This window comes from Balaenoptera physalus (genome assembly GCF_965194825.1).
Source record: "Balaenoptera physalus genome assembly, chromosome: 7".
NCBI lineage: Eukaryota > Metazoa > Chordata > Mammalia > Artiodactyla > Balaenopteridae > Balaenoptera > Balaenoptera physalus.
The window spans coordinates 32092826-32104990 of record NC_138886.1 but is presented as its reverse complement, the minus strand read 5'-3'; the positions used below and the strand labels follow the sequence as shown (position 1 = coordinate 32104990).

At 38.9% G+C, this 12165-nt stretch overlaps 1 protein-coding gene and 1 pseudogene across 5 annotated transcripts in view; one reads left to right on the top strand and one right to left on the bottom strand.

Annotated features, from left to right (window-relative positions):
• The window catches only part of STX17 (syntaxin 17), a 93559-nt gene that overhangs the window by 46884 nt on the left and 34510 nt on the right, over positions 1-12165 (top strand). The window lies entirely within an intron of this gene.
• On the bottom strand, positions 6486-7594 carry LOC309664268 (large ribosomal subunit protein uL22 pseudogene; annotated as a pseudogene). The gene has a single exon. The product of its transcript is annotated as a large ribosomal subunit protein uL22 pseudogene (transcript).

Here is a 12165-nt window from a genome sequence, read left to right as displayed (position 1 = left end):
TACAATGGTGTGTTAGTTTCTGCTTTATAACAAAGTGAATCAGTTATACATATACATATGTTCCCATATCTCTTCCCTCTTGCATCTCCCTCCCTCCCACCCTCCCTATCCCACCCCTCTAGATGGTCACAAAGCACCGAGCTGATCTCCCTGTGCTATGCGGTTGCTTCCCACTAGCTATCTATTTTACATTTGGTAGTGTATATATGTCTATGCCACTCTCTCACCCTGTCACATCTTACCCCTCCCCCTCCCCATATCCTCAAGTCCATTCTCTAGTAGGTCTGTGTCTTTATTCCCGTCTTGCCACTAGGTTCTTCATGACCTTTATATTCCCTTAAATTCCATATATATGTGTTAGCATACTGTATTTGTTTTTCTCTTTCTGACTTACTTCACTCTGTATGACAGACTCTAACTCCATCCACCTCACTACAAATACCTCCATTTCATTTCTTTTTATGGCTAAGTAATATTCCATTGTATATATGTGCCACATCTTCTTTATCCATTCATCCGATGATGGACACTTAGGTTGCTTCCATGTCCTGGCTATTGTAAATAGAGCTGCAGTGAACATTTTGGTACATGACTCTTTTTGAATTATGGTTTTCTCAGGGTATATGCCCAGTAGTGGGATTGCTGGGTCGTATGATAGTTCTATTTTTAGTTTTTTAAGGAACCTCCATACTGTTCTCCACAGTGGCTGTATCAATTTACATTCCCACCAACAGTGCAAGAGGGTTCCCTTTTCTCCACACCCTCTCCAGCATTTATTGTTTGTAGATTTTTTGATGATGGCCATTCTGACCAGTGTGAGATGATATCTCATTGTAGTTTTGATTTGCATTTCTCTAATGATTAATGATGTTGAGCATTCTTTTATGTGTCTGTTGGCAATCTGTATATCTTCTTTGGAGAAATGTCTATTTAGGTCTTCGGCCCATTTTTGGATTGGGTTGTTCGTTTTTTTGTTATTGAGCTGCATGAGCTGCTTGTAAATCTTGGAGATTAATCCTTTGTCAGTTGCTTCATTTGCAAATATTTTCTCCCATTCTGATGGTTGTCTGTGCATTAATTTTGTATCCTGCTACTTTACCAAATTCATTGATTAGCTCTAGTAGTTTTCTGGTAGCATCTTTAGGATTTTCTATGTATAGTATCATGTCATCTGCAAACAGTGACAGCTTTACTTCTTCTTTTCCGATTTGGATTCCTTTTATTTCTTTTTCTTCTCTGATTGCTGTGGCTAACACTTCCAAAACTATGTTGAATAATAGTGGTGAGAGTGGGCAACCTTGTCTTGTTCCTGATCTTAGTGGAAATGGTTTCAGTTTTTCACCATTGAGGGCAATGGTGGCTGTGGGTTTGTCATATATGGCCTTTATTATGTTGAGGAAAGTTCCCTCTATGCCTACTTTCTGCAGGGCTTTTATCATAAATGGGTGTGAATTTTGTCAAAAGCTTTCTCTGCATCTATTGAAATGATCATATGGTTTTTCTCCTTCAATTTGTTAATATGGTGTATCACGTTGATTGATTTGTGTATATTGAAGAATCCTTGCATTCCTGGGCTAAACCCCACTTGATCATGGTGTATGATCCTTTTAATGTGCTGCTGGATTCTGTTTGCTAGTATTTTGTTGAGGATTTTTGCATCTATGTTCATCAGTGATATTGGCCTGTAGTTTTCTTTCTTTGTGACATCTTTGTCTGGTTTTGGTATCACGGTGATGGTGGCCTCTTAGAAAGAGTTTGGGAGTGTTCCTCCCTCTGCAATATTTTGGAAGAGTTTGAGAAGGATAGGTGTTAGCTCTTGTCTAAATGTTTGATAGAATTCACCTGTGAAGCCATCTGGTCCTGGACTTTTGTTTGTTGAAAGATTTTAAATCACAGTTTCAATTTCAGTGCTTGTGATTAGTCTGTGCATATTTTCTATTTCTTCCTGGTTCAGTCTCGGCAGGTTGTGCATTTCTAAGAATGTGTCCATTTCTTCAAGGTTGTCCATTTTATTGGCATAGAGTTGCTTGTAGTAATCTCTCATGATCTTTTGTATTTCTGCAGTGTCAGTGATTACTTCTCCTTTTTCATTTCTAATTCTGTTGATTTGAGTCTTCTCCCTTTTTCTCTTGATGAGTCTGGCTAATGGTTTATCAATTTTGTTTATCTTCTCAAAGAACCAGCTTTTAGTTTTATTGATCTTCACTATTGTCTCCTTCATTTCGTTTTCATTTATTTCTGATCTGATCTTTATGATTTCTTTCCTTCTGCTAGCTTTGGGGTTTTTTTGTTCTCCTTTCTCTAATTGCTTCAGGTGCAAGGTTAGGTTGTTTATTCGAGATGTTTCCTGTTTCTTGAGGTAGGCTTGTATTGCTATAAACTTCCCTCTTACCACTGCTTTTGCTGCATCCCATAGGTTTTGGGTCGTCGTGTCTCCATTGTCATTTGTTTCTAGGTATTTTTTGATTTCCCCTTTGATTTCTTCAGTGATCACTTCGTTATTAAGTAGTGTATTGTGTAGCCTCCATGTGTTTGTATTTTTTACAGATCTTTTCCAGTAATTGATATCTAGTCTCATAGTGTTGTGGTCGGAAAAGATACTTGATACGATTTCAATTTTCTTAAATTTACCAAGGCTTGATTTGTGACCCAAGATATGATCCTGGAGAATATTCCATGAGCACTTGAGAAAAATGTGTATACTGTTGTTTTTGGGTGGAATGTCCTATAAATATCAATTAAGTCCATCTTGTTTAATGTATCATTTAAAGCTTGTGTTTCCTTATTTATTTTCATTTTGGATGATCTGTCCATTGGTGAAAGTGGGGTGTTAAAGTCCACTACTATGATGGTGTTGCTGTCGATTTCCCCTTTTATGGCTGTTAGCATTTGCCTTATGTATTGAGGTGCTCCTATGTTGGGTGCATAAATATTTACAATTGTTATACCTTCCTCTTGGATTGATCCCTTGATCATTATATAGTGTCCTTCTTTGTCTCTTGTAATAGTCTTTATTTTAAAGTCTATTTTGTCTGATATGAGAATTGCTACTCCAGCTTTCTTTTGATTTCCATTTGCATGGTATATCGTTTTCCATCCCCTCACTTTCAGTCTGTATGTGTCTCTAGGTCTGAAGTGGGTCTCTTGTAGACAGCATATATATGGGTCTTGTTTTTGTATCCATTCAGCCAGTCTGTGTCTTTTGGTGGGAGCATTTAATCCATTTACATTTAAGGTAATTATCGATATGTATGTTCCTATTCCCATTTTCTTAAATGTTTTGGGTTTGTTATTGTAGGTGTTTTCCTTCTCTTGTGTTTCCTGCCTAGAGAAGTTCCTTTAGCATTTGTTGTGAAGCTGGTTTGGTGGTGCTGAATTCTCTTAGCTTTTGCTTGTCTGTAAAGGTTTTAATTTCTCCGTCAAGTCTGAATGAGATCCTTGCTGGGTAGAGTAATCTTGGTTGTAGGTTTTTCCCTTTCATCACTCTAAATATGTCCTGCCACACCCTTCTGGCTTGCAATTTCTGCTAAAAGATCAGCTGTTAACCTTATGGGGATTCCCTTGTATGTTATTTGTTGCTTTTCCTTGCTGCTTTTAATATTTCTTCTTTGTGTTTAATTTTTGATAGTTTCATCAATATGTGTCTTGGCATGTTTCTCCTTGGATTAATCCTGTATGGGACTCTCTGTGCTTCCAGGACTTGATTAACTATTTTCTTTCCCATATTAGGGAAGTTTTCAACTATAATCTCTTCAAATATTTTCTCAGTCCCTTTCTTTTTCTCTTCTTCTTCTGGGACCCCTATAATTCGAATGTTGGTGCGTTTAATGTTGTCCCAGAGGTCTCTGAGACTGTCCTCAGTTCTTTTCATTCTTTTTTCTTTATTCTGCTCTGTGGTAGTTATTTCCACTATTTTATCTTCCAGGTCACTTATCCGATCTTCTGCCTCAGTTATTCTGCTATTGATCCCATCTAGAGTATTTTTAATTTCATTTATTGTGTTTTTCATCGTTGCTTGGTTCCTCTTTAGTTCTTCTACGTCCTTGTTCAATGTTTCTTGCATTTTGTCTATTCTATTTCCAAGATTTTGGATCATCCTTACTATCATTATTCTGAATTCTTTTTCAGGTAGACTACCTATTTCCTCTTCATTTGTTAGGTCTGGTGTGTTTTGACCCTGCTCCTTCATCTGCTGTGTGTTTTTCTGTCTTCTCATTTTGCTTATCTTACTGTGTTTGGGGTCTCCTTTTCACAGGCTGCAGGTTTGTAGTTCCCGTTGTTTTTGGTATCTGTCCCCAGTGGCTAAGGTTGGTTCAGTGGGTTGTGTAGGCTTCCTGGTGGAGGGAACTAGTGCCTGAGTTCTGGTGGATGAGGCTGGATCTTGTCTTTCTGGTGGGCACGTCCACGTCTGGTGGTGTGTTTTGGGGTGTCTGTGGCCTTATTATGATTTTAGGCAGCCTCTCTGCTAATGGATGGGGCTGTGTTCCTGTCTTGCTAGTTGTTTGGCATAGGGTGTCCAGCACTGTAGCTTGCTGGTCATTGAGTGAAGCTGGGTCTTGATGTTGAGATGGAGATCTCTGAGAGATTTTCGCCTTTTGGTATTATGTGGAGCTGGGAGGTCTCTTGTGGACCAGTGTCCTGAAGTTGGCTCTCCCACCTCAGAGGCACAGCCCTGATGCCTGGCTGGAGCACCAAGAGCCTTTCATCCACACGGTGTCTTGCCAGGTGTTCAAGTTGCCCTGGGCCTGCGGAGCCAAGTGAAGAGCCGCAGTTCGAGCTTTGAAAAGGCAGCGTTGTCAGGGCACTGGGTATCAGGTCCTGGTTAGAGGCAACTCCCACGACATCTCAGACAGCTCACTGGCCTGCGGTCCCCAGGACTGTCGCGGCTTCGGCCGCTGGGGCCTCTCCAGAGCTGGCAGCCTCAGTGAGGCTGCCCTCCCCTCGGGCTCTGGGGCACTTCAGTGACGGCGGAGGGAAGAGACCCCGAGCCGGGAGTCCCAGCTCTGCGGAAACATGGGCTCCGTTCTGGGTGAGGAGGTGGGCTGCATCTTGTTCTTAAGTCTGTGACACTGATCTGAATTTTTCCTTTTGCTTACTTTCTTTGTTGAGTTTTGGTATTAAGATTTGCTATCATAAAATGAGTTAGAGAATGTTCTCTCTTTCTCTTGAATAATTAGTATAATTTCCTTTAACTATTTGGAAGGATTGGCCAGTGAAGCCACCTGTGCTGGTGTTTGTTTGGTTTTGGTTTTGTTTATGTGTACAGGGAGGTGGGGGAGTTTCAAAGTGCACATTTAATTTTTTAATAGTTATGATTAGTTAGATATTTTTCTTGTCAGTTTTGGTAAGTTACAGTTTTCTAGTACTTTATCCATTTCATCTAACTTTTCTAGTTTATTGACATAAATGTATTCATAATATCCTCTCGTTACCTTTTTTTTTAAAAAAAATTATTTATTTATTTATTTATTTATTTTTGGCTACGTTGGGTCGTCGTTTCTGTGCAAGGACTTTCTCTAGTTGCGGCAAGCGGGGGCCGCTCTTCATCGCAGTGCTCGGGCCTCTCACTATTGTGACCTCTCTTGTTGCGGAGCACAGGCTCCAGACGCGCAGGCTCAGTAGTTGTGGCTCACGGGCCCAGTTGCTCCGCGACATGTGGGATCTTCCCAGACCAGGGCTCGAACCCGTGTCCCCTGCATTGGCAGGCAGATTATCAACCACTGCGCCACCAGGGAAGCCCCACCTTTTTATAAAAAATTGTATTTTATTTTTGGCTGCATCGGGTCTTCGTTGCTGCGCACAAGCTTTCTCTAGTTGTGGCGAGTGGGGTCTACTCTTCGTTGCGGTGCGTGGGCTTCTCGTTGTGGTGGCTTCTTTTGTTGTGGAGCACAGGCTCTAGGCACGTGGGCTTCAGTAGTTGTGGCACACGGGCCCAGTCGCTCCACAGCATGTGGGATCTTCCTGGACCAGGGGTCGAACCCGTGTTGCCTGCACTGGCAGGCAGATTCTTAACCAGTGTGACATCCCCTCTTGTTATCTTTTTAATATCTGAAAGATCAGTAGCAACGTCCCCTTTTTTTCATTTCTGATTTTGGTTATTTGAACCTTCTTTATTTTTTTTAACTACTTCTGAGTGAATTTTACCAACTTTATTAGTCTTCTAAAACTGAAAATTTGGCTTTTTTAACCAATTGTATGCTGGCTTTTTCTATTTAATGAAATTTATGTTCACGTATTTATTATTTTCTACTTTCTTTGCATTTCTAAGTTCTTGAGATAGATGTTTAGTTTATTAATTTTCAGCCTTTCTTCTTTTTTAGTATATATGCATTTAGAGTTATAAATTTCTAACTATTGCTTCATCTGCCTGTAAGTTTTAGCATGCTTTATTTTTCTAATGAAGTTCAAAGCATTTTAATTTCCATTGTGGGGACTCCCCTGGTGGCGCAGTGGTTAAGAATCCACCTGCCAATGCAGGGGACACGGGTTTGATCCCTGGTCCGGAAGGCCCCACGTACCACGGAGCAACTAAGCCCATGTGCCACAACTACTGAGCCTGTGCTTTAGAGCCTGCACGCCGCAACTCAACTACTGAAGCCCACAAGCTCTGGGTCCCGCGTGCCGCAACTACTGAGCCCGCGTGCTGTGACTGCTGAAGCCTGCGTGCCTAGAGCCCCGTGCTCTGCAACAAGAGAAGCCCCTGCAGTGAGAAGCCTGCACACTGCAATAAAGAGTAGCCCCTGCTCACCACAACTAGAGAAAGCCCACGCACAGCAGTGAAGACCCAACGCAGCCAAAAATGAAATAAATAAATTTATTTTAAAAAATAATAATAATTTCCATTGTGATCTCTTCTTTGCTTTGTGGATTATGTCTAAGGGTTTTTCTTTGTTTCCAGACATGTAGTGTTTCTGGGTATATTTTTGTTAATGGTTTAAAGTTTAATTTTATTATGATCAGAGTACATGGTCTTGAATGATGTCCCTTTTTTTTTTTTTCTGCTTTTACTTTTATTTGCATTTATTTTTCATGGCATTTACTCCCAGGCCGTAAGTTTTTGTTTCTTCAGTTTTTTTCTGGGATATCTTTTTCTACTGGGCAACCTCCTCTTCTGATTTAGGAACAATCTGTTCTTTTTCAGTAAGGATCATCTCAATGTGTCAGAGAGAGCTCATGTATGGGTTCATCCTACTATGAGCTCTGTAAGTCCTGTGCCGCATCTTGGGGGCTTTGTTCACCTAGATGTGCTTAATGACCAGAGAATCTACATCTAAGCCCTTAAGTTCAGCATTACTCTCTGCACTTTTGAGCATGTGTAGTAAAAATTCAGCACTCTTTTTGGGCCACTGACCCTGCGTCCAGCCCCACTGTTTGGCCTGGGCACACCTACCGACTCCACCATTCTAACGACAGAATGGCACATATTGCTTCTTTAAAGTGACATCCTTCAGATACTTGGTGGCTTTTCGGATATGCATACCCTTAATGGCCTGGGCAGTTTCACGAGTGTTCTTAAAGTGAACATGAAGATTTGAACCTCTTGACTTGCATGATTTTGTGGGGTTTTTTCTGGGTCAAGTGAATTGCGAACCATTTTTAGAGGTCAGCTCAGGCCGCTTACCGGAAAAGTCAATTTTTTTTTTTATTATAGTTGATTTACAGTGTCCTGTTAGTTTCAGGTGTACAACACAGTGATTCAGTTTTATACACACACACACACACACACACACACACACATTCTTTTGCAGATTCTTTTCCCTTATAGGTTATTACAAATTATCATGTATAGTTTCCTGTGCTATACAGTATGTCCTTGTTGGTTGTATTACATATAGTAGTGTGTATATGTTAATCCCATCCTCCTAATTTATCCCCCTGCCCCCCGCCCTTCCCGTTTGGTAACCATAAGTTTGTTTTCTATGTCTGTGGGTCTATTTCTGTTTTGTAAATAAGTTCATTTGTATCTTATTTTTGTTTCAGATTCCACATATAAATGATATCATATGATATTTGTCTTTCTCCAGCTTACTTCACTCATTATGACAATCTCTAGGTCCATCCATGTTGCTGCAAATGGCATTATTTCATTCTTTTTATGGCTGAGTAATATTCCATTGTATATATGTACCACATCTTCTTTATCCACTCCTCTGTCGATGGATATTTAGGTTGCTTCCATGTCTTGGCTATTGTAAACAGTGCTGCAAAGAACATTGCGGTGCATGTATCCTTTCAGATCATGTTTTTCTCTGGATATATGCCCAGGAGTGGGATTGCAGGGTCATATGGTAGCTCTATTTTTAGTTTTTTAAGGAACCTCCTACTGTTCTCCATAGTGGCTGTATCAGTTTACATTTCCACCAACATTCCCTTTTCTCCACACCCTCTCCAGCATTTGTTGTTTGTAGACTTTTTGATGATGACCATTCTGACCGGTGTGGGGTGATACCTCATTATAGTTTTGATTTGCATTGCTCTGATGATTAGTGATGTTGAGCATCCTTTCATGTGTTTGTTGGCAGTCTGTATATCTTCTTTGGAGAAATGTCTATTTGGGTTTTCTGCCCATTTTTGGATTGGGTTGTTTTGGGTTTTTTTAATATTGAGCTGCATGAGCTGCTTGTATATTTTGGAGATTAATCCTTTGTCCGTTGCTTCGTTTGCAAATATTTTCTCCCATTCTGAGGGTTGTCTTTTCATCTTGTTTATGGTTTCCTTGGCTGTGCAAAAGCTTTTAAGTTTCATTAGGTCCCATTTGTTTATTTTTGTTTGTATTTCCATTTCTCTAGGAGGTGGGTCAAAAAGGATCTTGCTGTGATTTATGTCATAGAGTGTTCTGCCTATCTTTTCCTCTAAGTGTTTTATAGTGTCTGGCCTTACATTTAGGTGTTTAATCCATTTTGAGTTTATTTTTGTGTATGGTGTTAGGGAGTGTTCTAATTTCATTCTTTTACGTGTAGCTGTCCAGTTTTCCCAGCACCACTTATTGAAGAGGCTGTCTTTTCTCCGTTGTGTATTCTTGCCTCCTTTATCAAAGATAAGGTGACCATATGTGTGTGGGTTTACCTCTGGGCTTTCTATCCTGTTCCATTGATCTGTATTTCTGTTTTTGTGCCAGTACCATACTGTCTTGATTACTGTATCTTTGTAGTATAGTCTGAAGTCAAGGAGTCTGATTCCTCCAGATCCATTCTTCTTTCTCAAGAATGCTTTGGCTATTCAGGGTCTTTTGTGTTTCCGTACAAGTTGTGAATTTTTTTGTTCTAGTTCTGTGAAAAATGCCAGTGGTAGTTAGATAGGGATTGCATTGAATCTGTATATTGCTTTGGGTAGTATAGTCATTTTCACAGTGTTGATTCTTCCAATCCAAGAACATGGTATATCTCTCCATCTGTTTATATCATCTTTAATTTCTTTCATCAGTGTCTTATAGTTTTCTGCATACAGGTCTTTTGTCTCCTTAGGTACGTTTATTCCTAGGTATTTTATTCTTTTTGTTGCAGTGGTAAATGGGAGTGTTTCCTTAATTTCTCTTTCAGAATTCTCATCATTATTGTATAGGAATGCAAGAGATTTCTGTGCATTAATTTTGTATCCTGCTACTTTACCAAATTCACCTATTAGTTCAAGTAGTTTTCTGGTAGCGTCTTTAGGATTCTCTATGTATAGTATCATGTCATCTGCAAATAGAGACAGTTTTATTTCTCCCTTTCTAATTTGGATTCCTTTTATTTCTTTTTCTTCTCTGATTGCTGTGGCTAAAACTTCCAAAACTATGTTGAATAATAGTGGTGAGAGTGGGCAACCTTGTCTTGTTCCTGATTTTGGTGGAAATGGTTTCAGTTTTTTACCATTGAGAACGTTGTTGACTGTAGGTTTGTCATATATGGCCTTTAATATGTTGAGGTAAGTTCCCTCTATGCCTACTTTCTGGAGGGTTTTTATCATAAATGGGTGTTGAATTTTAATAAAAGCTTTTTCTACATCTATTGAAATGATCATATGGTTTTTCTCCTTCAGTTTGTTAATATGGTGTATCACATTGATTTATTTGCATATATTGAAGAATCCTTGCATTCCTGGGCTAAACCCCACTTGATCATGTTGTATGATCCTTTTAATGTGCTGTTGGATTCTGTTTGCTAATATTTTGCTCAGGATTTTTGTATCTATATTTATCAGTGATATTGGCCTGTAGTTTTCTCTTTTTGTGACATCCTTGTCTAGTTTTGGTATCAGGGTGATGGTGGCCTCGTAGAATGAGTTTGGGAGTGTTCCTCCCTCTGATATATTTTGGAAGAGTTTGAGAAGGATGGGTGTTACCTCTTCTCTAAATGTTTGCTAGAATTCTCCTGTGAATCCATATGGTCCTAGGCTTTTGTTTGTTGGAAGATTTTAATCACAGTTTCAATTTCAGTGCTTGTGATTAGTCTGTTTATATTTTCTATTTCTTCCTGGTTTAGTCTTAGAAGGTTGTGCTTTTCTAAGAATGTGTCCATTTATTCAAGGTTGTCCATTTTATTGGCATATAGTTGCTTGTAGTAATCTCTCATGATCGTTTGTATTTCTGCAGTGTCAGTTGTTACTTCTCCTTTTTCATTTCTAATTCTACTGATTTGAGTCTTTTCCCTTTTTTTCTTGATGAGTCTGGCTAATAGTTTATCAATTTTGTTTATCTTCTCAAAGAACCAGCTTTTATTTTTATTGATCTTTGCTATCGTTTCCTTCATTTCTTTTTCATTTATTTCTGATCTGATCTTTATGATTTCTTTCCTTCTGCTATCTTTGGGGTTTTTTGTTCTGATTTCTGTAATTGCGTTAGGTGTAAGGTTAGGTTGTTTATTTGAGATGTTTCTTGTTTCTTGAGATAGGATTGTATTGCTATAAACTTCGCTTTTAGAACTGCTTTTTCTGCATCCTGTAGATTTTGGGTCATCGTGTTTTCATTTTCATTTGTTTCTAGGTATTTTTTTATTTCCTCTTTGATTTCTTCAGTGATCTCTTGGTTATTTAGTAGTGTACTGTTTAGCCTCCATGTGTTTGTACTTTTTCCAGTTTTTTTCCTGTAATTGATATCTAGTCTCATAGCATTGTGGTCAGAAAAGATACTTGATATGATTTCAGTTTTCTTAAATTTACCAAGGCTTGATTTGTGACCCAAGATACCTATCTTGGCGAATGTTCCATGAGCACCTGAGAAGAAAGTGTATTCTGTTGTTTTTGGATGGAATGTCCTATAAATATCAATTATGTCCATCTTGTTTAATGTGTCATTTAAAGCTTGTTTTCCCTTATTTATTTTCATTTTGGATGATCTGTCCATTGGTGAAAGTGGGGTGTTAATGTCCCCTACTATGATTGTGTTACTGTCGATTTCCCCTTTTATGGCTGTTAGCATTTGCCTTATGTATTGAGGTTCTCCTATGTTGGGTGCATAAATATTTACAATTGTTATATCTTCTTGGATTGATCCCTTGATCATTATGTAGTGTCCTTCTTTGTCTCTTGTAATAGTGTTTAAAGTCTATTTTGTGTGATATGAGAATTGCTACTCCAGCTTTCTTTTGATTTCCATTTGCATGGTATATCGTTTTCCATCCCCTCACTTTCAGTCTGTATGTGTCCCTAGGTCTGAAGTGGGTCTCTTGTAGACAGCATATATACGGGTCTTGTTTTTGTATCCATTCAGCCAGTCTCTGTCTTTTGGTTGGAGCGTTTAATCCATTTACGATTAAGGTAATTATCGATATGTGTGTTCCTATTACCATTTTCTTAATTGTTTTGGGTTTGTTATTGTAGGTCTTTTCCTTCTCTTGTGTTTCCTGCCTAGAGAAGTTCCTTTAGCATTTGTTGTGAAGCTGGTTTGATGGTGCTGAATTCTCTTAGCTTTTGCCTGTCTGTAAAGGTTTTAATTTCTCCGTCAAGTCTGAATGAGATCCTTGCTGGGTAGAGTAATCTTGGTTGTAGGTTTTTCCCTTTCATCACTCTAAATATGTCCTGCCACACCCTTCTGGCTTGCAATTTCTGCTAAAAGATCAGCTGTTAACCTTATGGGGATTCCCTTGTATGTTATTTGTTGCTTTTCCTTGCTGCTTTTAATATTTCTTCTTTGTGTTTAATTTTTGATAGTTTCATCAATATGTGTCTTGGCATGTTTCTCCTTGG